We start from the raw sequence: 7567 nt of genomic DNA, 5'->3' as shown, positions 1-7567 counted from the left end.
TGCTTGTGAAGTTTTCAAGTTTTGGGTAAAAGATTTGATGGATTATGGAACAAGGAGTGGCAAGAGCCTAAGCTTGGGGATGCCCATGGCACCCCAAGATAATCTAAGGACACCAAAAATCCAAAGCTTGGGGACGCCCTGGAAGGCATCCCCTCTTTCGTCTACTTCCATCGGTAACTTTACTTGGAGCTATATTTTTATTCACCACATGATATGTGTTTTGCTTGGAGCGTTTTGTATGATTTGAGTCTTTGCTTTTTAGTTTACCACAATCATCCTTGATGTACACACCTTTTGAGAGAGACACACATAAATCGGAATTTATTAGAATACTCTATGTGCTTCACTTATATTTTTTGAGCTGTATAGTTTTTGCTCTAGTGCTTCAATTATATCCTTTTGAGCACGACGGTGGATGTTTCATAGAAACTATTGATCTCTCATGCTTCACTTATATTATTTTGAGAGTCTTAAAACAGCATGGCAAATTTGCTTTAATTATAATATCATGAGAAATTTGATGCTTGATAATTGTTTTGAGATATAAAGTGGTAATATCATAGTTGTGCTAGTTGAGTAATTGTGAAATTGATAAATACTTGTGTTGGAGTTTGTGATTCCCGTAGCATGCACATATGGTGAACCGTTATGTAACAAATTCGGAGCATGAGGTATTTATTGATTGTCATCCTTTGTGTGGCGGTCGGGATCGCGCGATGGTTAACTCCTACCAACCCTTCCCCTAGGAGCATGCGTAGTAGTACTTTGCTTCGAGGGCTAATAAATTTTTGCAATAAGTATATGAGTTCTTTATAACTAATGTGAGTCCATGGATTATACGCACACTTACCTTTCCGCAATTTTCTAGCCTCTTCGGTACCGTGCATTGCCCTTTCTCACCTTGAGAGTTGGTGCAAACTTCGCCGGTGCATCCAAACCCCGTGATATGATACGCTCTATCACACATAAACCTCCTTATACCTTCCTCAAAACAGCCACCATACCTACCTATTATGGCATTTCCATAGACATTCCGAGATATATTGCCATGCAACTTTCCACCGTTTCGTTTATCATGACACGCTCCATCATTGTCATATTGCTTTGCATGATCATGTAGTTGACATTGTATTTCACTACAGGAAACAGCTATTTTGCCGTCTGCCACAGCGGACGGCAAAGGCTCGAACGGCGGACGGCAAAAGGCTCCGGCAAAGTAGGCTACGGTAAACAGCTGCTTTGCCGTCCGCTTCCTGGCGGCGGACGGCAAAGGCTCTTTGCCGTCTGCCGCGGACGGCAAAGAGAGCGGACGGCAATAATTGCGCTGTCAGTCCGTTAAGTGGCTAACGGCAGGCCTTTGCCGTCCGCCGCTGACGGCAAAATTTCTATGGTCTTTGCCGTCCGCCGTATGATGTCATCTACACGTCACTAGATGGCAGGTTCTTTGCCGTCTGCCGCTGATGGCAAAGTGCAGGTTCTTTGCCGTCTGCCACTGATGGCAAAGTCTTTGCCGTCTGCCACTGTAGGCAAACTGACCAAATGGGTCAGCTCCCAGGAAGCACAGTTGGCTGCCATGTGGCTTCTTTGCCGTCCGCGGCAGACGGCAAAGAGCCCGTTGCCGTCGGTGGCAGACGGCAAAGAGCCTGCATATTGGCTCTTTTTTCTGTTTTTTATTAAATCCAACAATTTTCATCACAAATATGTATGACATATATAGATATATTTCACAGCAAACATATAAGATATATATGATATATATGACAACAATTTTCACAGCAAAGTGCAAACATATAAGATATCCATCCAACATGCAGAGTTCCATCATACATAGTTCCATCACATATGTTCCATCCAACTAGCAAGTTCCATCATATATAGCATAGTTCATCCAACTACCAAGATACATGCATAGTTCAACGATACAAAAGAAACAGAGAAAGGGATAAGGAGCACTCCATCCATGCAAGCTTTCGTCAAGTGAATGAAATCTGCAAAATGAAAAATAAGAAAGTTAGAAATAGGTGACTAGAACAAGAAGAAGACAAGAACAAGAAGAGTATGTCATTTATGGGCTAACTTACGTGAAAAGGATCATATATGAGCTAACTAAGTTGAAATGGGTCGTTTATGCGCTAACTAAGGTCAAATGGATCATTTTTGAGGTAACTAAGGTGAAATGGATCGTTTTTTAGCTCACTTAGGTCAAATGGATCATTTATGAGCTAACTTAGTTGAAATGGATCGTTTTTGAGCTAACTTTGTTGAAATGGATCATTTTTGAGCTAATTTAGTTGAAATGGATCTTTTTGAGCTAACTTTGTTGAAATGGATCATTTATGAGCTAATTTAGTTGAAATGGATCTTTTTGAGCTAACTTAGGTGAAATGCATCATTTAAGAGATAATTTAGGTGAAATGGATCGTTTTTTAGCTCACTTAGGTCAAATGGATCATTTATGAGCTAAATTAGTTGAAATAGATCGTTTATGAGATAACCTAGGTAAGATGGGTCAATTTGGAGTTAACCTAGGTGAAATGGGCCATTTTAAAGCTAACGTAGGTAAAATGGATCATTTAGGAGCTAATCTAGGTAAAATGGGTCATTTTTGAGCTAACTTGGATGAACTGGATCATTTATAAGCTAACCTAGGTAAAATGGGTCATTTTGGAGGAAAAGAAGCTAACTCTAGGTCATTATGGTAAGCATATTGGAGGAAATAAAGCTAAGTCTAGGTCTTTATGCATTTGTTAAGCAAAACACTAGAGAAACTTACCGTGATCAGGGAGGTGTAGGAGCGGGGTGGCTAGTGCCGCTACCTGGAGAAGGATCGTGCGATGCGTTTCTGGAGTTAAGCTGCACCAAAGATCATTTCCAATGCCTCGATAGCATTACGACACTCAAATGTTAAGACTAGCAAGTAATGTCCATTCAAATTAAACTCACCGTGCTCCCAGGAGCAATCACTGGCATCGGCGGAGCGGGCTGACCGGACTTCTCGCACACAGACTGCACATTTGGTTTTCAGAACAGAGTCATACTAGTTAGTAATGAGACTCAAATGTTAAGACTAGCAAGTAATCTGCAGAAGAAACTTACCACAAGGAGCTCGTACATGGCCCTTGCCTGCATGTCATTCCGTGCCCTCTCCTCCTCCATCATCTTTCTCGTCCTCTCCTCCATCTCCCGCTGCCTCTCCGCCGCCTCCGCCAGAAGTTTCTCCGTTCTATCTCTCTCAGTCTGTATAGCAGCCTGCAACACCACTCACATGACCATTTGTAATCATTGATGGAAGCGCACACAATGTAATGGAGAAAGAGAACTGAGTACGTATCACTAACCTTGATGGCGAGTTGCACTGGCCGTTCACGAGGCCTTATCTCAGGAGCGGAGCTCGACTGGCGCGCCTTGATCTCCGGGAGAGTGCTAGGACAACGGATAAGTCCATCTCCAATGGCTATGGAGCCATGGGACCTCCCGCCACCAGATATCATCACCAGCTCTGGATCAATGGGACCCTGGCTCGGGTTAAAGTCCTCCCCTTTCCTCGCCTTCCCCTCATCTCTATATCTCACGAGCTTGTTGTGGGAGGAGATGTTGGTGAAGTTGTTTGCATCATCGAGGTCAGACTGAGAGAAAGCCTTGACTTTCCTGAAAGAGCCAGTGTGGGCCATGGCATACAGGTCGTACACCTCTGGCACCTTATCCGCCTTATTGTAGCGTGCCTGAAAGAGAGAAACAATGAAAATTAGTAATTAGAGGGCTCAAGCTAGCATGATGAATGAATTGCATGAATCATGAAGCAAACCACATACCCAGTTGCGCCCGAACTGATATAAGTTGGAGCTGCCTTGATGGTGTGGCACACCTTCCATTTGGGCACGTTTGTCCTTGGCCTCGTTGTGGAGGGCTAGCCATTCTTTTGAGCACCACTCATCGACCAACACCTCCCAACAATCCATCCGATCCGCACACCATCTCGGAGGCGCCTAAGTTAGCAAATAGAAACTTGAGCGCTACGGCTAAGAATTACTAAATGAAGGAACTTAAGTAGAAGGCCTTAAGAATTACCTTCATGTACTGCTCCTTACTCAGGAACTTATCGCGGCACGCCAGCTTGGCTTCTTGATACCACGCAAGGCGTAGTAGTCTCGAACAGCCTGCACCCGAGCCTCGTGCCGTAAGTTCTGGAGTAGGCGCTTGCAGATGTTCTGGATAACATTTGCCGCGTCCTCCTCGTATCCCTCCTCACACCTGTAGAATGTCTGCAATCAAATGAGACAATATTGATTAGTACAATTAATAACTAGCTAGTTGAAGATTTTGAAATGTGTAAAGGAGAAATTACCCAGAACGTCCTGATCACCATGTCTGCCCTCGTGTCGCACACGACGCCGTCGATAATGACATCCGGCGGGGCCGGGGCAGCCACGTAGTGCTCCCAGCTCAACCCAAGCTCTGGAAGCCGACCCTCACCAGGCAACGTGACAAACCCGGGGAAGTTTTGCCGGCAAAGAACTCCAAGGACGGAGTTGGGCCGGCGGACCTATGATGGTGGTCCCAACCCCTGCAGCATGACAAGGCCAACGCATTAGTTATTTGAAGAAACGTGAATGCAGAAGGTACAAAAATATTAAATGCACTTACGTACCTCTCCCCATCAGGGAAGATCAACCACCTCTGCTCGCGGGTCGCCGGCACGGACGGGAGCCGTGTAGCACCACACTGGTAGACGGTGCCACCCTCCTCCTCAAGATCAGTCGGCTCCCCGCCATCATCAGCATGGCCACTCGGCTCCTCGGGCTGATCGGGCCAGGTACCCCATCCGGACGTGTGCTCCTCCGGGGTCTCGTGGGCCGAACTCTCGTGGGCCGAAGGCCAGTCGACCCGAGGCTCATGGGCCCAAGACCCGTGGACCGGAGGCTCGTGGACCGGAGTCCGTGTAGCCTCCTCCTCGGACGAGTCCACCCTAGCAGTCACGTGCTCGGGTGAAACAGCTGGGGGTGGCGGCGAGGAAGGCGCCGTAGTAGTCACCCTACCTCCTCTCCCGCGACCACGTGCCCCACCTCCTCTCTTCCTACCTCGTCCCCTGCTGGGCACCGCGGTCGACGAAGAAGGGCCCGGCGGTGTGGACATACTGTCCAGCAACGCTCGGCGGAGAGGTGCGTCTGGAATCGAAGACCTCAGACCACGCGCCGACGAAGAAGGGGCCTTGGCGCGCTCCCGACCAGCGCCCACCATCTTTCAACACCTGCCATGACAAACAGTAAACGAAATTAGTACAACATAAAAAAAGACCGACATGAATAATAATATGTGTATCACTTAAGTGTATCATCATCAAGTACAACATTACAAAATTTAATACCTGACACCACTAATAATCTCGATCAGTATCATCAATAAATGTATAATCATCATCATCACTATAATCAATGACGGGCTCATAGGGTTCAGTGGCATCAACATGTGCAAGGCCACCTTGACGTAATCGGTCAAGCAATGACAGGTCATCCGCAGCAGTAACCTCTTCTTGTTCCGGCTCTTCTTGTTCCTCCTCTGGGGTGATGTCGGATTCACTGTCGCTGTCTACTTCAATGTTTTGGGGTGAAGTATAGCGGTTCTTGAAACGCTTTTTGGAAAGACGTGTCTCTTGGAAGAATTCTCCTTCATATGTGTCTGGGTTAATGTGAGGTTCATAATCCTCTTCCTTTGGGGGAGATAGTCTAGCACGTGGCGGCACTTCATAAACGACATCCCAACCTTTCAGATTTGGATTAGTTTGGCAGGCCCACGGTAGATAGAATACTTGGGTCGCCTGTTGAGCCGTAATATAGACATCAGAAACATCTAAATGGGTGCTTTGGTTGATTTCAACTAGCCCTATATGTTCATGAGTCCTTCTAGTCTCCTTCGGCTGAAACCAATAACAACTCTACCTCTGATGAAGTTCTTCTTGTCTTTCCTGAACTTATGGCGAGGATTCAGGAACTGTCTATGCATGTCGAAGCAAGAAAACTTGCGACCGGCCTGAAGCCAACGAAACTCAAGAGCTCCCTTGCATGTGGGGCACGGGAACCTTCCATGCACACACCAGCCAACGAATAGCGCATACGCCGGCAAGTCATGCGTCGAGTACATGTACCAGACACGCATTATGAAGTTCTGTTTGCTATAGGCATCGTATGTCTTGAACCCATTATCCCAGGCTTCTTGCAATTCGTCCTTAAGCGGTTGCATGTACACATTCATATTTTTCCCCGGATAGTTGGGCCCTGGAATTATCAACGTCAGGAAAATGTTCTTTCTTTGCATAATCTGTCCGGGGGGGAGATTGAGTGGAAAGACAAATACGGGCCAACAACTGTATTGGGCTGCCATCATACCAAACACACTGAACCCATCCGTGATGATGCCGACTCGAGGAAGCCTCGGATTTGCCGCTTTGTCACCATGTAATTCATCAAACTTTTTCCACGCAACACCATCCGATGTGTGTACAATCATCAGATTCCCATCTGCATCTAGTTCGGTTCTTTTGCCCGTTTTGTGCCATGTCATCTGTCTGGCCGTCTCTTCGACCATGAAAAGACGTTGAAGTCTTGGTACGATTGGCATATACCGAAGAACACTAACGGGGATTTTGGTCTGTGTCTTCTCACCCATACCGTTGTCTACCACAACATACCTGGAAGACTTGCAAATGGGACAATAGTTCAAGTCCGCATAGTCAAGCCTAAACAAGACACATCCTTTCTCACAGGCATGTATCTTATCATAGGGCATCTTCAGTGCACGGAGGATTTTGTCCGACTGGTACAGGTTTGCAGGCATTACATGGCCTTTGGGTAGAAAGCGTCCAAATACTGTCATCATTGCATCGTAGCATTCTCTGCCCAAGTTGAACTGAGCCTTCAGAGCCATTACTTGTGAGATGGCATCCAACTGACAAAGCTCAGTGTGCTCATGGAGCGGACGTTTTGAAGACTCCAGCATTTCATTGAAGGCCTTTGCAGATTCCTCCATCTCCTCGTCCGAATCCCGAGCATCATCAAAGTCTTGCACCATGTTTTCCATCCCGGTACCATGCTCGTCGGTGCGACGACGATCCACCTCAGCTCGGCCACGTTGGGCAGACTCACCATCAAATGTCCACACCGTATAATCGGGCGTAAAACCACTCTTCTGCAGGTGTTTGCCCATTTCAGCCTCTGTCCTCTTTTCCCAATTGCCGCACCGTAAACAGGGGCACCAGGTTTTCCTCTGGCCATTTGCAAATGCGGCTCGCACAAACCCCTTGGTTTTTGTGAACCATTCAGTGCTCCATTTGTTCTGACCAGTGTGACCGGTGTACATCCACGCACGATCACTCATCTTGACTTTCAGAGCTACTAGACACACAACAAATATATATATATATATATATATATATATAATTCACCATGTATATATTCATCAGTTGATCTACTTTGTCAATTTTATTACGTCCATGCAACCTACACTCTAATAGGTAATGATAGGTCCTAATCCCACCCGAGTATGTTTAGATTGGGTTCATTTTCCCATGCTA

Source organism: Aegilops tauschii, chromosome 5 (assembly GCF_002575655.3).
Source record: "Aegilops tauschii subsp. strangulata cultivar AL8/78 chromosome 5, Aet v6.0, whole genome shotgun sequence".
NCBI lineage: Eukaryota > Viridiplantae > Streptophyta > Magnoliopsida > Poales > Poaceae > Aegilops > Aegilops tauschii.
Note: the sequence above shows the minus strand (reverse complement) of the source record.